Source organism: Phoca vitulina, unplaced genomic scaffold (genome assembly GCF_004348235.1).
Source record: "Phoca vitulina isolate PV1807 unplaced genomic scaffold, GSC_HSeal_1.0 scaffold7, whole genome shotgun sequence".
Taxonomy (NCBI): domain Eukaryota; kingdom Metazoa; phylum Chordata; class Mammalia; order Carnivora; family Phocidae; genus Phoca; species Phoca vitulina.
In genome coordinates this window covers 14,968,017-14,986,686 of record NW_022589710.1, presented here as the reverse complement: position 1 = coordinate 14,986,686, position 18,670 = coordinate 14,968,017, and the positions used below count along the sequence as shown (strand labels likewise).

Sequence of the window (18,670 nt, the reverse complement as noted above, 5' to 3'; positions counted from 1 at the left end):
GCTGTGGGAAGAGCAGAGGGAGAGGGACAAGCAGACTCCACGCTGAGCACAGAGCCTGATGTGGGGGCTCAATCCCATGACCCGAGATCATGACCTGAGCCAAAATCAAGAGTCCGACGGTAAACTGACTGAGCCACCCAGGTGACTATTATTATTATTATTTTTTTTTTTTTAGAAACAGGGATCCCTTTTAACACCATTTTAAAAGCTACTTTTTTTTATTTTTTTTAATTAACATATACTGTATTATTTGTTTCAGGGGTATAGGTCTGTGATTCATCAGTCTTACACAACACCCTGAGCGTGACAACACATACTCTCCCTAATGTCTATCAACCAGCCACCCCATCCCTCCCACACCCCTCCACTCCAGCAACCCTCAGTTTGTTTCCTGAGATTAAGAGTCTCTTATGGTTTGTCTCCCCCTCTGGTTTCGTCTTGTTTCATTTTTCCCTCCCTTCCCCTATTATTTTAAATAACACAGCCAAAAAACCTTTAAATCTGAGTTCTAACAATTAAGGAACAAATAATTACAATGTTATTTAAATTATTCCATACCAAATAAAAGATGAAATGTTTCCCAATTCATTTCATGAAACCAGCAAAACCTTATTACCAAAACTTAATTAAAAAACAAACTCTGAAACTATATACCTTCCTAATTATTTCAGTTACTATGGCTATATGAAAAAAAAAAAATAACCCTAATACTTACTGACCAAGACACCACTTACTTTGCTCATGAATCTGCAATTTAAAGAGGCCTCAGAGAAGATAGTTTGTCTCTGCTCCACTTAGTATCAACTGGGGTGGTTCAAAGGCTGGGGACTGAAATTAAATAAAGGCTCATTCACTAACACATCCGGTGGCTGATGCGGTCAGATGAAACCTTGGCTGGTTTCACATAGCTTCTCTATGTGGCCTAGGCTTCCTTACACTATGGTGGCTAGGTTCCAAAGGTAAGCATTTTTTTTTTATTATTATTATGTTATGTTAATCACCATACATTACGTCATTAGTTTTTGATGTAGTGTTCCATGATTCACTGTTTGCGTATAACACCCAGTGCTCCATGCAGTACGTGCCCTCTTTAATACCCATCACCAGGCTAACCCATCCCCCCACCCCCCTCCCCTCTAGAACCCTCAGTTTGTTTCTCAGAGTCCATAGTCTCTCATGGTTCGTCTCCCGAGAGAGCCAGCCAGAAACAGTACCATCTTTTATGACCTAGCCTTGTCAGTCATACAGTATCAGATCCTCCACATTCCATTAATCAGTTCGAAGGCCAGCCCAGGTTCAAGAGGAGAGGAAATAAACTCAGTTTCTAAGTGGCATGGTTCTAGAAGAACATGTACGACTACAAATATTGTTGAAACCAATTTTCAAAAATACTATATGCTACAGTCCACCTTCTGGTCACAGCAGTTCACATCCCTCCACATGCAAAAATATATATACTTGTTCCCTCCCCCAATACCCACAACTATCAGGCTCAGGCTTGAGGTCCAGGTATGGATTAACTTCTTGGGTACAGTTCCTTAAATATAGCCCCTTGAGTACAGCTCCTCTTGATCTGAAGAACTATAAACAAAAAAGATAAGTTATCTTTCTCCACAAACATGAATACACAATAATGGAGCAGGCATAGGTCCATTAAAAGTTTAAGACCCAGCTGGGCATATGCTGCTAGTTCCTCAACTAAGGAATGAACCATGTGACTCATGTCTCCCCATTCTGGGCTGTAATTAGCTATGTTCTTGGCATGCTTCTTGATTGTACAACTTTGAGATCCAAAGGCCTTTTTTTCATTTTGTATTGTCTCTGTGCCTTTCAGTCTAAATTGATATAATCCTTTTAAAAACTATGTGGATCATGAGAATGAGAAAACAAGCCACAGACTCAGAGAAAATATTTGCAAAGACTCATCTGATAAAGGACTATTACCTAAAATACACAAAGAATTCTTAAAACTCAACAGTAAGACAATGAACAACCAGATTAAAAACTGGGCAAAAGATCTGCATAAAGACCTACCAAAGAAGATATACAGATGGCAAATAAGCATATAAAAAGATGCTAAACATCATATGTTACTAGGAAAATGCAACTACTATGCACCTACTAGAATGGCCAAAATCCAGAAAACTAACAACACTGAATGCTGGTGAGGATATGAAGTAACAGGACATCTCATTCATTGCTGGTGAAAATGGAAAATGGTACAGAAACTTTGGAAGACAATTTGGCAGTTTCTTACAAAACTAAACATACTCTTATAATACAATACAGCCATCACACTCCTTGGTATTAACCTAAAAGGCTTGAAAATTTATATCCACACAAAAACCACCCTGGGAACAACCAAGAGGTCCTTCAGTAGGTGAATGGATAAACCATGCAGACAATAGAGTATTACTCAGTGTTTAAAAGAAACGAGCTATCAAACCATGGAAAGACAGGGAAGAACTTTAAATGCATATTATTACTAAGTGAAAGAAGCCAATCTGACAAGGCTATTAATACTGTATGACTACAACTGTATGACACTCTAAAAAAGGCAAAACTATGCAAAGAGTAAAGATTAGTTTGTCAGGGGCTGGGGGGAGGACTGGATGAATAAGCAGAGCATAGAAGATTTTTAGGGCAGTAAGAATATTCTGTATGATACTGTAATGGTGGATATATGTCATTATACATTTGTCCAAGCCCACAGAACATACACCAAGAGTGAATCCTATTGTAAACTATGGGCCAGGAGTGATAAAGATGTGTCAATGCAGGCTCACTGATTTTAACAAATGTACCATACCAGCGTATGAGAGGGACAAAGAATATGGGAACTCTGTGCTTTCTGCTCGATTTTGTTCTGAACCTAAAACTGCTCTAAAAAGTCTTTTTTTTTTTTTAAACTGTATGGATTTCTTATGAATCAATTCATAATCCACTCCATTAGACAAAAGCCACACCCATAAATTTCAAAATAACTCCTTGAGCTTCCTATAAGATCCTGAGGGACAGTGCTCTTAAAATTCTTAGAGAACCTTTTGTTTAATAAAGAAGATCTATGAAGCACTGCAGGTCCTCAGGTCCTTAAAGAGAATACTGTCTTTGTGAAGCATGACATTAAATTTCCTAAGGCCTCAAAAAAGAGTTTTATAATCATTCCCTTGGCTTCATTGTTAAATGACAATACTCTAGATTTGATCTCTTCCTGACAATACTCTAGATTTGATCTCTTTTCATTAGACTTTTCTTTTTTCTTTTTTTCTTTTTAAGTTTTTTTTTTTTCCATTAGACTTTTCTTAATTTGAGAATTGTCTGCCATCTGGAGAAACTAGAAAAGAGAGTTTTATTTTTGAACTCAGTAAGTTCTGGTTCCTTTATATTTAACAATTCTCTCCTTAGTTTATCTTTCTTACTCCAATCAGACTACTTTAACAAAATGCCAGAGTGGCTTATAAACAACGAAAATTTATTTCTCACAGTTCCAGAGGCTAGAAGCCCAAGATCAGGGTGCCAAAACGACTGGGTTCTGAAGACCCTCTCTTACACTGCAAACTGCCTAACTGTCACTGTATTCTCTCATGGTGGAAGGGGCTTGTCAGCTTTGTGGGGTCTCTTTTATAAAAGCACTACTCCCATTTATGAGGGCTCCAGCCTCATGACCCTAAGCACCTCCCCAAAGGCCCCAACTGCTAATATCATCACATGGGCATTAAGATTTAACCTAAGAATTTTGGAGGACACAACCATTCATACCATAATACTCTCTTCTATCACATTTTACTATAAGCAGCAAGAAACAGCCAGAAAATACCCCCTGGAAATACCTTTATCATGCAATTCATTGTCATCATGCAAACCATTTCCTATTTTCCACATTACCATAGGTGACAATGTTGCTGAACTTTCTGCTATTACATATCAAGGATCTTTTCACTAACTTCAAATTATATTTTTTCACTTTCCTTTAAACCTTCACTGACTTCCTCAAGGGCTATCAGGTTTCCACCAACCATCTTTTCAAAACCCTCCCATCTTCCGCCCACTGTCTAGTCCTAATTTGGCTTCAGCTACTGCTATATTTTTAGGTTTCTGTTACATGGCACCCCACTTCCAAATACCAGAATTATTTCAGTTTCTATAACTGCATAACGAATTACCCCAAAATTTAGGGATTTAAAAGAATATTATTTATTTTGTTCAAGAATCTGCAATTTGGGCAGGGCTTTCTGCTCCACTCAAAGGAGATATAAACAACAACAAAGAATTATAGATGCTTATAACAGATGTTAGTGTATATATGAGGGGCACAAAGGATTAGTGGTTAATTCCATCTGGGAAATCACAGAAAAAGTAACCTTGAGCCAAAGTTGGGTGCTGACATGAAGAGGAGAAGTAATATCAAACAGGGGATCATATACAAAAAAACTGCAAGTGTATTGATATAAATAAGTCCATTGAGGAAAGAGAACAGAAAGGAAAGAACTAGTAAGAGGTGAGGCTAAAAAGGAAGGCTGGGAACAGACAATGTTTTTATAGGAGTAAGCAAGAGGCCTGGGATCAAATCAGCTCTAACACTACCAGAAGCTACACCATGGGGAGTAGCTGCTACTGGGAACTATTGGGAACTGTGAAGAACTGCAGCTGCTAAAGAAAGGCCCCTAAGTTATAAGAAAGAATGCCAGGAAGTGCTGTCATGGAGAGAGGTTGTCAAAAGATACCACTTTAGTGGTACCTGATAGAAAAGCTACCAGGAAGAAAAGCAAGAAATGTCTTCAGCTGAACAGCCACAAGGTCAGGCTGGAGTTCCCTATGCATTCTGTATTTCTAATTCAAACACCCAACCTTTTCCTTAGAGAGAAAGAAGGCTGCTCCCACTATTTACTTAATAGGCAGAGGTAGTAGTGACTATGAGAATTTCAATACAACTTCTCTCCAAAAAGTCAACAGAAACTCAGTGAGGCCTACAGTTATTTATACAGACTGGATTATTCTCTCAGGTTCATGATGAAAAGCATAAACCTGGAAAAGAAGGTGGTATTTCTCTCTCCCTCTCTTCCCTTTCTCTCTCTCTCTGTCTCTCCATGTATGCACATGAATCTCTCTTTAACCTATTAGATTTCTTTTTTTTAATAGGAACTCTGTGCTATTTTATTTTTTTCATAACCACACATTAATAGCTTACTTCAAAGCCACCAGAAGCCAACAGCATGAACCTTATACTAAATCCTGGCTGTCTAGTACATGTTTTCTCTTAAAAGTGAAGTTTTTATTTGGCAGTGGCACTTTTTGGAATAGAAGTGAGAACAACATTTAAGAAAAGATTATTACTCTATAAAATAAGCACTATCTTAGTGAGCCTTCCTTTCCAGACAGATACAAAATCTAACTGCACTCCCTGTGCCTAAAGGAGTCATGACAGCAACAGAAGATCCTGTCAGTTCTTATAGCTCAAGTGGACAAGAATTATAGTGGAAACTTCAAATAGAATCACTGGTGCAACAACTGTATCCACTAAGATAAGGATTTCAAGTAGATATGTATAGAGAATGGAAGCAGGAAAAATTGTCTCACGTTAAACTGACAAACCAGAGCACTACTCCCCATAACCTAAACCTCACTTATACTTAAAAACAAGCTTATACAAAACTTACGTAGAATCTAATCAGATTAAAAAAAAAAAAATTTCTTTTTTTTTAAGATCTGGATTCAGGCAGCTCTAGCAGAAGTTGCTGGATCTCTATTTTACTGTTTCAATACAGATATGACTCAGTTATTTATCTGTGTTTTTCTGATTTCTGCTCCTGTAACCAACAGCCTTATTGTTGTACTTCTGTTAAAAAAAAAAAAAATCACCCTCAACAAAGTTGAGATGGAGTACATAGCTCAACATCATAAAGGCCATATACGAAAGACCCACAGCTCCACAGCTAACATCACCCTCAACGGGGGCAAACCTGAGAGCTTTTCCTCTATGGTCAGGAACAAGACAGGGATGTCCACTCTCACCATTACTATTTAACATATACTAGAAGTCCTAGCCTCAGCAATCAGATAACAATAAAAGGCATCCGAATCAGCAAGGAAGAAGTCAAACTTTCACTATTCACAGATGACATGATACTCTATGTAGAAAATCCAGAAGATTCCACCAAAAAATTGATAGAACTGATACACGAATTTAGCAGAGTCACAGGATATAAAATCGATGTACAGAAATCTGTTGCATTTCTATACACCATTAATGAAGCAGCAGAAAATGAAATCAAGGAATCAATCCCATTTACAGTTTCACCAAAAAACAGTAAGATACCTAGAAATAAACCTAACTTGAGAGGTAAAAGATTTGTACTCTGAAAACTATAGAACGCTTATGAAAGAAATTGGACACAAAAAAATGGGAAATAATTCCACGTTCATGGACTGGAAGAACAAACATTGTTTTGTTTTGTTTTTAAGATTTTATTTACTTATTTGACAGAGATAGACACAGCGAGAGAAGGAACACAAGCAAGGGGAGTGAGAGAAGGAGAAGCAGGCTTCCTGCTGAGCAGGGAGCCTGATGCAGGACTTGATCCCAGGACCCTGGGACCACAACCTGAGCCGAAGGCAGACGCTTAATGACTGAGCCACCCAAGCGCCCCAGAACAAACATTGTTAAAATTTCTAAACTACCCAATCAAACCTTTAATGCAATCCCTATCAAAATACCACCAGCATTTTTCACAGAGCTACAGCAAACAATCCTAAAATTTGTACAGAACCACAAAAGACCCTGAATAGCCAAAGCAATCTTGGAAAAACAAAACTGGAGGCAACACAATTCCGGACTTCAAGCTCTGTTACAAAGTTGTAGTAATCAAGACAGTATGATACCGGCACAAACACAGACACATAGATCAATGAACAGAATAGAGAATCGAGAAATGGACCCACAACTATATGGCCAACTCATCTTCCACAAAGCAGGAAAGAATATCCAATGGAAAAAAGACAGTCTCTTCAACAAATGGTGTTGAGAAAAGTGGACAGCAACATGCAGAAGAATGAATCTAGACCACTTTCTTACACAATACACAAAAATAAATTCAAAATGGAAGAAAGACCGGATGCCTGGGTGGCTCAGTTGGTTAAGCGTCTGCCTTTGGCTCAGGTCACAATCCCAGGGTCCTGGAATCGAGTCCCACATCAGGCTCCTTGCTCGTGGGGAGACTGCTTCTCTCTGCCTGCCACTCCCCCTGCTTGTGCTCTCTACCTCTGACAAAAAAAATAAAATCTTTTTTTAAAAAAATGGATGAAAGACCTAAATGTGAGACAGGAAACCATTAAAATCCTAGAGGAGAACACAGGCAACAACTTCTTTGACTCAGCCAAAGCAACTTCTTACTAGAACTAAAAGGCAGCCTATGGAATGGGAGAAAATATATGCAAGTGCAAATATCTGATAAAGGTTAGTATCTAAAATCTGTAATGAGCTTATCAAACTCAACACCCAGAAAACAAATAATCCAGTTAAGGAATGGCCAGAAGACATCTCCAAAGAAGACATCCAGATGGCTAACAGACACATGAAAAAATGCTCTCAACATCACTCATCATCAGGGAAATAAAAATCAAAACCACAATGAGATACCACCTCACACCTGTTAGAATGGCTAAAATTAACAACACAGGAAACAACAGGTGTTGGCGAGGATACAGAGAAAGGGGAACCCTCTTACACTGTTGGTGGGAATGCAAACTAGTGCAGCCACTCTGGAGAACAGTTTGGAGGTTCCTCTAAAAGTTAAACATAGAATCATCTTAGGACCCAGCAATTGTACTACTAGATATTTACCCAAAGGATACAAAACTATGGATTTGAATGGGCACATGCACCCTGATGTTTATAGCAGCATTAACAACAATAGCCAAATTATGGAAAGAGTCCAAATGTCCATCAACTGATGAACCGATAAAGAAGACGTGCTCTCTCTCTATATATATATGTGTATGTGTGTATACATATATAATGGAATATTACTTAGCCATCCAAAAGAATGAAATCTTGCCATTTGCAACGGTGTGGATGAAGGTAGAGAGTATTATACTAAGCAAAATAAGTCAGTCAGAAAAAGACAAATACCATATGATTTCATTTCTATGAGGAATTTAGGAACAAAACAGATGAACATAGGGGAAGGGAATAAAAAAAAGAGAGGGAAGCAAACCATAAGAGACTCTTAATTACAGGGGCACCTGGGTGGCTCAATCGTTAAGCGCCTGCCTTCAGCTCGGGTCATGATCCCAGGGTCCTGGGATCGAGCCCCGCATCGGGCTCCCTGCTCCGCGGGAAGCTGCTTCTCCCTCTCGCACTCCCCCTGCTTGTGTTCCCTCTCTCGCTGTGTCTCTCTCTGTCAAATAAATAAATAAAATCTTCAAAAAAAAAAAAAAAAGACTCTTAATTACAGAGAACAAACTGAGGGTTACCGGAGGGGAGGTGGGTGGGGGGATGGGCTAAATGCGTGAGGGCACTTGTTGTGTTGAGCACTGGGTATTACATTTAAGTGATGAATCACTAAACTCTACTCCTAAAACCAATATTACACTATATGTTAACTAACTAGAATTTAAATAAAAATATGAAAAAAAAATCAAAGAAAGAAAGAATCTCATGGACCAGCAACTAGGTCAGGGCCCCTATGAGGGCAGTGCCTTCATGGCTGCATCTTGTAGGCTCCTGACCTGGCTACAGCTGCAGTGAGGAACACTGGATCCAACAATCACCAAGCAGCTATAAATGAGTTGGCAGTTATATGGAACTGCACAGAGCCACCATATACCAGGAACTGCCTAGAACTGCTTCCATGGCAGAGACCGTAACCATAACAAGTTCTACACAAACAGAGCAGTATCCCTCTTTAGAATTTCCAGGCACTAATATATTCTCTTCTCAGCTCTAAGACCTCAGCCCCAAATCAGAGGAAACAGGAAAGTCCCACTTACCAACTTACTGCATTAGTCTCCTCTGAAATTTACATAAAATTATCTTTTAATTATTTATGTAGTAGTTCTATTTAACAGCCTTTTTAAAATGGAAATCTTTGGATAAAATCTTGTAGACTGCTGGGCAGCACAAATCCTTATATTCTTTTGATGTACGCAGTAGTTTCTTTACCCCAAAATTGTCCCTGGAAAAATCCTAATACACCTAAAAGGACTCACATTCCACTCCAAAATAAATAAGCAAAAAGTTCCCCATTCTATCCAAAAGAAAATAAACGAAGATATTTTTCCTTTGTTCAGCTAAAAACCTTTTGAAGGTCTTCTAGCTGCAACAGAGCTACAATAGTTACCATTTGGACTAGATGATTAGAATCTTGCATAATCTATTCTCAGGAGTGAACAAATATATTTTGGTTATTGACAAAAGGATAGACAAGCAGAAAAATAAAAGCAATTGTGTTTGGCTAGTGGTCTGGGTAGGAGGAGGTTGGGAGAAAAAAGGAGAACATTGCAAACTACAGCATTAGACACCTACTACAAAGCACACTCTCCATCACCCAGCTTAAAGATTCTCAAAAAAAAATCTATTTTCTGCAAAATCTTCCTAAGACACCTCACAGAACTGCAATACTCATTTTGGAGGCAAGTGGTCTAACAATAAAGAAACAAGAAAAGGGAAACTACACAACTCCTAGAAGAAAACATAGGGGAAAAGCTCCTTGATATTGGTTTTGGAAATGATTTTATATCACACCAAAAGTATAAGCAACAAAAGAAAAATAAATAAGTGGGACAACTTCAAACTAAAAATTTCTGCACAGCAAAAGAAACAATCAACAAAATAAAAAGGCAACCTACAGAATGCAAGAAAATATCTGCAAACCACGTATCGGTAATGGGTTACTATTAAAATATACACACAAGGAACTCATACAACACAATAGCAAAAAATAATCCAATTTAAAAAATGGGCAGAGGACCTTAAGAGAAATTTTTCCAAAGAAGACATAACAAATGGCCAACAGGTATATGAAGAGATGCTCAACATCACTAATCATCAGCGAAATGCAAATCAAAACCACAATGAGGTAACTAACACCTCACACCTGTTAGAATGGCTAGTAACAAAAAGACAAAAATTTTGGCAAGGATGTGGAGAAAAGGGAAGACTTGTACACTCTTTGTGATAACGTAAACTGGTGTGGCCACCCTGGAAAATGGTATGGAAGTTCCTCAAAAAATTAAAAACAGAAATATCATACAATCTAGCAACTCCACTTCTGACTGTTTATCTGAAGAAAACAAAAACATTCATTTGAAAAGATATATACACACCTATGTTTACTGTGGCATTGTTTACAACAGTAAAAATATGGAAGCAACCTAAGTGTCCATCAAAAGATGAATGGATAAAGAAGATGGGGTAAATATACATATACAATGGAATATTACTCAGCATAAAAAAAGAATGACATCAGGGCGGGGCGCCTGGGTGGCTCAGTCGGTTAAGCAACTGCCTTCGGCTCAGGTCATGATCTTGGAGTCCCGGGATCGAGTCCCGCATCGGTCTCCCTGCTCGGTGAGGAGTCTGCTTCTCCCACTGACCCTACCTCCTCTCATGCTCTCTCTCTCTCACTCTCTCTCTCTCAAATAAATAAAATCTTAAAAAAAAAAAAAAAAAAAAAAAGAATGACATCTTGCCATTTGTGACAACATGGATGGACCTAGAAGGTATTACACTAAGTGAAATAAGTCAGACAGAAAAAGGCAAATACCATATGATTTCACTTATATGTGGAATCTTAAAAAAAAGGGGGGGAGGCAAACAAACAGAACAGAAACAGACTCATAAATACAGAGAACAAACTGGGGGTTGCTAGATTGGAGGGGTGTAGGGAATTGGCAAACAGGTGAAGGAGATCAAGAGATACAAACTTCCATTTATAAAATAAATCACAGAGATGAAAAGTACAGCATACGGAGTATAGTCAATAATATTTTAATAATGTTGTAGGGTGACAGATGGTGACTACACTTATTGTGAGCACTGAGTAACATATATAAATGTCGAATCACTACTGCTTCCTGAAACTAATATTGTATGTCACTTATACATATCCAATTACATATATATATATATATACACACACACACACACACACACACACACAAACGTGCACACACACACAACAGAATATTATTCAGCCATGAGAAGGAAATCCTGCCATTTACTACAACATGGATGGATCTTGAGGGCATTATACTAAATGACATAAGTCAGACAGAGAAAGACAAATACTATATAACCTCACTACATATGGTATCTGAAAAAAGGCAAGCTAATAGAAACAGAGTAGAACGGTGGTGGGCAGGTGCCATAAGGGGCTGCAAGGTGGGGGAAATGGGAAGATGCTGGTCAAAGGTACAAACTTCAGTTATAAGATGAATAAGTTCTGATGATCTAATGTACAGTATGGTGACTATAGTTAAAAATATCATATTATATATTTGAAAACTGCTACAAGAATAGATCTTAAGGAGCACCTGGGTGGCTCAGTCGGTTAAGCATCCGCCTTCAGCTCAGGTCATGATCCCGGAGACCTGGGACTGACCCCACATCAGGCTCCCTGCTTGGCTGGGCATCTGCTTCTCCTTCTCCCTCTGCTCCTCCCCTCCGCTCACGCGCACACACATGCTCTCTCAAATAAATAAAATCTTTAAAAAAAAAAGAATATATCTTAAATGTTCTCACCAACAGACACAAAAACAGTGATTATGTGAGGTGATAAAGGTGTTAACTAACCCTATTGTGGTAGTCCTTTCACAATATATATCTGTATCAAATCACCACACCGTACACCTTAACCTTACACAATGTTATATGTCAATTGTACTTCAATAAAGTGGGAAAAAAAGAAAATGATTAATAGAAAAACAGGTGTCTATAACACACAAATAATGAGCAATTAAAAATATCCATTAATTTTACAAATTTATCCACCTATGTAAAACCTATGTTTGCCTTCACTGACTAAACATTAATTTAGAAGAATATGATCTTTTTTTTATTTTTTTTGAAGATTTTATTTATTTATTTGACAAACACAGAGAGAGAGAGAGCAGTAGCAGCAGAGGGAGAGGGAGAAGCAGTCTCCCCGCTAAGCAGGGAGCCTGATGTGGGACTCGATCCCAGGACCGTGGGATCATGACCTGAGCCAAAGGCAGACGCTTAACCGACTGAGCCACCCAGGCGTCCCTAGAAGAATATCATCTTAACTGTAGGTCCTTAAATGAGTTCAAAACCATGCCATATTAGAAACTGTCTCACACATTTATACATTTCTCAGATCTCAACAATAATAGCATTTCCTTGTAGGCTACAGTAAGAATTATGATCTTCACCTTGAGGGTCACAAAAAGTTATTGACACTTTTTAAAGAGAAGAGGATGTGATCAGATTTGCATTATAAAAGGAAGACCCCAGTTGTAGTATGGAGAATTAACTTCTGATATGTGTAGGGGTGGAGGGGGGGGCTACAAGGGGTAGATGAATGATGCTATTGTAAAAATTGGTTAAAATATTATTGCAATGGTACATGAGTAGAATCTTGGATAATAATCTATGTCCAGATTATTATTATGCTAGTGTGGTAGCAGCAGGAAAAAAAAAAAAAAAAAGGATGAATTGCAGAGTAGTTAGAAAGTAAAACTGACAGGACTTGGCTTTGCATAGCATACAGGGAATGAGGGTGAGGGAGCTCTCAAAGACAGACAGTTGACCCTTAAACAAAATGGTTTCAACTGTGCAAGTCCACCTACATGCGGAATTTTTTTACAGCACAGTAATGTAAATGTATTTTCTCTTCCTTATGATTTTCTTAATAACATTTTCTTTTCTCTACCTTACTGTATTATAAGAATATAATATATAATACATATAACATACAAACTATGTGTTAATCAACTGTTTATGTTACCAGTAAGGCTTCCAGTCAACAGCAGGCTATTAGTAAAGTTTTGGGAGAGTCAAGAGTTATATGCAGATTTTCAACTTTTCAGGGTCAGCACCTCTAACCCCCACATTGTTCAAGGGTCAACTGTATACAGTTTATATAGATACATACATACATACACACACACACACACACACACAAAGGAAACTATAAAACTTTATTTTCAAAAGTAAATTTTTAAATATATAGTGTAATATATCAATTCCTTAGAAAAGATGGCTGAACATAATTCTCTACCTCTCTTTGAATTAATACCCTTTGCAATATGACTTCATAGCTCTTCCCATCAAAAGGTATAGTCTATTCCCTTATTCCCTGAATCTAAGCTGGCTTTTTCACTTGTTTTGCCAAGAGTCCAACAGAAGTGACACTAAGTTCTAAGCCAGTTTTAAGTCTGTATTTCAGAAGTCCTTGCAATTCTGCTACCTTGCTTAGATCCCTGAAACTGTCATGTGAATAAGTTTAGATTAGCCTGCTCAGGATGAGAGAGACATAAGGCCCAACTGCCCCCAATGCCTCAGCCAAGAGTTCATCACTCTCATAAACACAGCCATCTAGTTAAACAGCTGAACAGAAATGCATGAGGGAGCCAGGCTGAGACCAAAACCATCCAGTTGATCCCAGCCTAATCTCCTGATCCACAAGATGGTGAGCTAAGTAAATGGTTGCTGTTTTAAGCCACTAAGCTTCGCTAAACCTTAGGAAGTTTCCTATACAACAAAAGACAACCAATAAATCTATCTAAGCTTTTCAGAGATTTATACCGGCCAGCTAGCTAGATTTAGTGATTGACTGAGTGATAACAACCAGAGTAAAGTCAAAGAGCAATGAAGGAACACTGAGAGCAGCCAGGCCCCTGCCTATACATCCTAAACTAAGCTTTCCAGTTGATGTAACTCACCCACAGAGACAGAGCCCTCAGTCAGCCTTCCACTCAGAAAGGAAACCTATCAGAAGTATATCTATTTATTCAATAACAGAGAAAACTCACATCAGCTTCCAGTAATCATCAATGTATTCTTTATTCTTAAAAACAAGTTTGAAGAATTTCCAAACATATGAAGAAAACTGGGAGCAGGGAAGGAAAAAAAAAAAAAAAAAAGAAAGAAAAAGAAACTAATTTCAGAGATCATTCTCAAAGATTATTAGTCCCAAAGAATATTCAGGAAGAAGACAATGTAAAAAAATTCTAACTAGTATCTTTACAGAATTTTAAGATAATGTATCTATAAAACATGAACAGGATGCCATAGAAACAAAGAACACTAAAGGAACAGAGTTCTTTGAAAATAAATATGACTGCTGAAAACATTTTTCAAAAGAAGGACTGAAAAATAAAGACAAGGACATTTCCTAAAACATACAGCAAAAAGAGAGAAAAATACAGAAGAACAAATGATACAAGAAATGGAGAATAAATTAAGAGATTCAACATCAGACTAAGAGAAGTTCCAGAGAAAGAAAAGCAAGAAAATATAGAGGAAATAATCAATATGAGACAGGAACCCATCAAAATCCTAGAGGAGAACACAGGCAGCAATCTCGTTGACCTTGGCCACAGCAGCTTCTTATTAGACACATCTCCAGAAGCAAGGAAAACAAAAGCAAAAATGAACTATTGGGACTTCATTAAGATAAAAAGCTTTTGCACAGCAAAGGAAACAATCAACAAAACTAAAAGGCAACCTATGGAATGGGAGAAAATATTGGCAAATTACATATCAGATAAAGGGATAGTATCCAAAAATCTATAAAGAACTTATCAAACTCAACACACAAAAAACAAAAAATCCAGTCAAGAGATGGGCAGAAGACATGAACAGACATTTCTCCAAAGAAGATATACAAATGGCTAACAGACAAATGAAAAAAATAAGATCAATATCTAGACATATTCTTTAGATTTCTGAGCATAAGTTGTATAAGGAAAATATCTTAAAACCTCCCAGAAAGGCAAGAAATAAACAGGCATCAAGCTTCTCAGTAACAGCACGAAATTCTAGAAGGCAATATGGCATGTCTTTAAAGTTCTGAAGGAAAAATGTTTCGAATTTAAAATTCTATATCCACAGGTCCATCAAGTATAAGGATCAAAAAAAAAAAAACATTTTCAGACACTTAAGAACCATAAAATTTGTTACCAGGCAATGTTCTGAAGATACTGAAAATGTTATTCAGTAAAATGAAGTGAGAAACAAAGAAAACACTGGATCTAAGAAATAGAAGATCTACCCCAGGATCATAGCAAAGAAACAAAAAATCCAGAATGATAACTCTGCAGCCAACCTAGAGAGTAACAGATCCCAAGTGGATCAGAAAGACAAAAGGCTCTAAAAGGACTGTCACCAAGAAGAAAGTAGATTCTATAACCCAGTATGACAGAGAAGGCAGATAATTTTCAGAATGAAGGTTTCTTATTCTTTTGTTAATCAGAAGAAAAAACAGTTAAGTCCTAACTCTAAAAGGAAAAACAATACATAAGAAAGTCAAGGTTCAATTATAAAGAAAATTAAAATATTACATAATTTTGAGAAATTTACATAGAAGAAAAAATAATCCATTTACCTTGATCCCAGAAGCATTATCCTCAGGGTGATGACTCTGGACACAGACAAAGAAATACAATCACAATATATACTATTTGGTTCTGTATTATATAATCATAATAAGTTAAACAGTTAAAAGTTGTTTAATGGTTTTAACTTTTAGAATAAATTGAAAGCATGGAAGAGTTAACTACAATTACAGAAAAATTTTAACACTAATAGAAATTACTCATATAGTACTTATTATGTACCAAGTCATATTTTAAATGTTTTACATATATTAAATTATTTAAGCATCATAATAATCTTGTGAAATAAATACCACTATTATCCCCATTTTACAGCTGAGGAAAGTGAGGCACAAAGAGATTGAATAACTTGCCAGTTCATACAGTAGGATGTTCTATGGCCTGGATTTGAAGGCAGCCTGGCTCTAATGTTTACATTCTTAACCACAATGTTATATTGCCTTCTTTAAATAGAATACAACTATTATCAACTGATAATTTTAAAGTAAATAGATATCTGACAGAAGTTAAAAGGCAGAAAGGAGGTAAAAGAGTTGAAGTAAAGGGTATAAGTGATAATATCCTCACTTTATAAAATGAGAAATAAGAGATACTGTTAATAGTTAATGGAACATGAAATAGAGTTTTAGGTATACTGGAATTGCAAAGATAGACAAAATAACATCAATAATATATAACTATATAAAATTTGAAGTAGCACAAGGGTAGCGTAAATGAACTAAATCCTCATCTTTAATGGCAGGTCATCAACAGTTACTGCCTTAGATGATGAATCAAGAAACAGTGATGTAAGTATATTATTTTAAATTATAGAGGCATTCATTAGAGGACAACAATAATTAAAACCTGCTTGCAGCATTTCAGACAGGCTAGTATAGTACAGCATTTAAAAGTATAAGCTTGGGACGCCTGGCTTCAGCTCAGGTCACATTCCCAGCTTCCTGGGATCGAGTCCCACATTGGGCTCCCTGCTCAGTGGGAAGTCTGCTTCTCCCCCTGCCTGCTGCTCCCCCCTGTGCTCACCCGCGCGCTCTCTCTCTCTCTCTGACAAATAAATAAAATCTTTAAAAATTTTTTTTAATAAAAATAAATAAATAATAAAAGTATAAACTCTGGGGGTGCCTGGGCAGCTCAGGCGGTTAAGCGTCTGCCTTTGGCTCAGGTCATGATCCCAGGGTCCTGGGATCAACCCGCATGGGGCTCCCTGCTCTGCAGGCAGTCTGCCTCTCCCTCTCGCTCTGCCCTTGCTCGTGCTCACTCGTGTGTGCATGCTCTCTCTCTCTCTCTCTCAAATATATAGAAAAATAAATAAAATCTTTAAAAAAAAAAAGAAGTATAAGCTCTGGATCAAAACTTCCTGGGATCAAAACCCAACTCCTCTACTTAGTATTAATAGCATTACTGAAGAAGGTTACTCACTCTTCTCGATTTCCTTATCTGAAAATGGCTAATTCATTTGGATATTACGGTTAAAAGAGTTAATACTTGTAGAGCATTAAAACTGACTAGCCCATGTAAGTAAGTCCTAAATAAAGATTAGGTAGCAGCTATGAATTAGAAGAAAGAACACAACACATGAATGAACAAAGATGCTCACACAAGTTTAAATTTAGTTTCCAATTACTTAGCCTAATATCCAAAATCTTATCAGTAGTGAGACGGACACTCAGAGCAGGCATAGATGTAGAATATCTCAGCACTGCTTCCACTGGCCTCGAGAGTCCTGCACTACCAGCAGGAGGGCAAGGTAGGGTCTGGCAATATCTGACAAGGCGAATTGTTATGGTTCTACTTCTCTTTTAAATTCAGGGCTTACATCATCATTTTGGGAAGAACCACCCCTAACAAGCCATATCCTTTAATGGGAAGAAATTACAAACATCTGGGTTCCTGCTGGTTCTTGAGCCAAATCCAGTGCCGATAAGGCCGCAACTTTATTTAAGAGGAGAAAACAGAATCAATATCCAGATGTTCCCAAACATCCTTGCTTCCTCCAAGTTTCTAGTGTTTGGAAAAACTGTTTCTCCACAGATTGCCTCTGAGGAGTAGAACTGGGATTCTGATCTCTGTAGAAAACATTGAAAATCATGGCCCCTGTGATATATCTCATTAGCTCACTAGGAAAAAAGGACACATATAAAAATATGACGAACTTTACAACACAGACAAGATAAAGGGAATGGAATAAAAGATACAGAATTTTACAAAATAAAACTGAGTAAAGAGAAGTCAAAGCATTCTAAGTAAAAGGAATACAATGAGCAAAAATAGGAAAGCAACAATGCAAAAGGAGAGCTTAGGCAACATAGGTACTTCAGTTTGACTGAAAGAAAAGATTTATATGAAAATACACTGTGAAAGGCCATGGAGAACCTGCAGCCTTTGTGTGTATGCAACAAGCAGAGTTATGAAGGAGTAAGGTATTTCAAAATGTTTAATCTTTCTTTCTACACTTATCTCTCTAGATGACTCAAATGGTCTCATAATCTTAAATATTATCTCTACGCTGATGACTTCCAGACCTCCTTCCTGAACTTCAGTCTAGTATACCCACATGAACCTAGACAGTCTTACTCAGCATGGATGTCAAGCAGGCATCACAAACTTAGCACATGCCAAGCTTAACTCCCGAAAATCCCCTGCCAAACCTGCTCCTCTCAGAGCCACCTACATTCCCAATTAATGGCAATTCCATCCTTTAGCTGCTCAGGCCAAAGACGTTCAAATGATCCTTGACTCTTCTTTTCCTTTTGTACCTCACATCCAATCCATCAGAAAATTATGTTGGCTCTACTTCAAATATTCCCAAACCAGAATACCTCTCACTACTCCCACTGCTATCACTGAGGTCTGGGCCACCGTTATCTCTGACCAGGATTGATGTCAAAGATCCTAACTGATCTCCCTATCTCCCCTTGCTCCTCAATATGGGTACCACAATGATTCTGTTAACATGTAAGTCAGATGATTTCACTTGTATGTTTCATTAAGAGTAAAACCACACTCCTAATACTGTGACCTACAGTCTGTGTCTTCCCACTCAAATCTCTCTCCCCTTGATTCCTACTACTAATCTTCCACTCTGCTCCTCCCC

The 18,670-nt window shown here is 37.6% G+C and overlaps 1 long non-coding RNA gene across 1 annotated transcript in view; it reads right to left on the bottom strand.

The window, feature by feature from the left end:
• Nucleotides 1-646: 646 nt before the first annotated feature.
• The window catches only part of LOC116632927, a 32,859-nt gene continuing 14,835 nt past the window's right edge, over nt 647-18,670 (bottom strand). Inside the window, exons 2-4 of the long non-coding RNA XR_004299534.1 lie at nt 15,567-15,602; nt 1,482-1,581; nt 647-828 (exon numbers count right to left, since the gene is read on the bottom strand). This is a non-coding gene — a long non-coding RNA (uncharacterized LOC116632927). The remainder of the gene's footprint in view (nt 829-1,481; nt 1,582-15,566; nt 15,603-18,670) is intronic.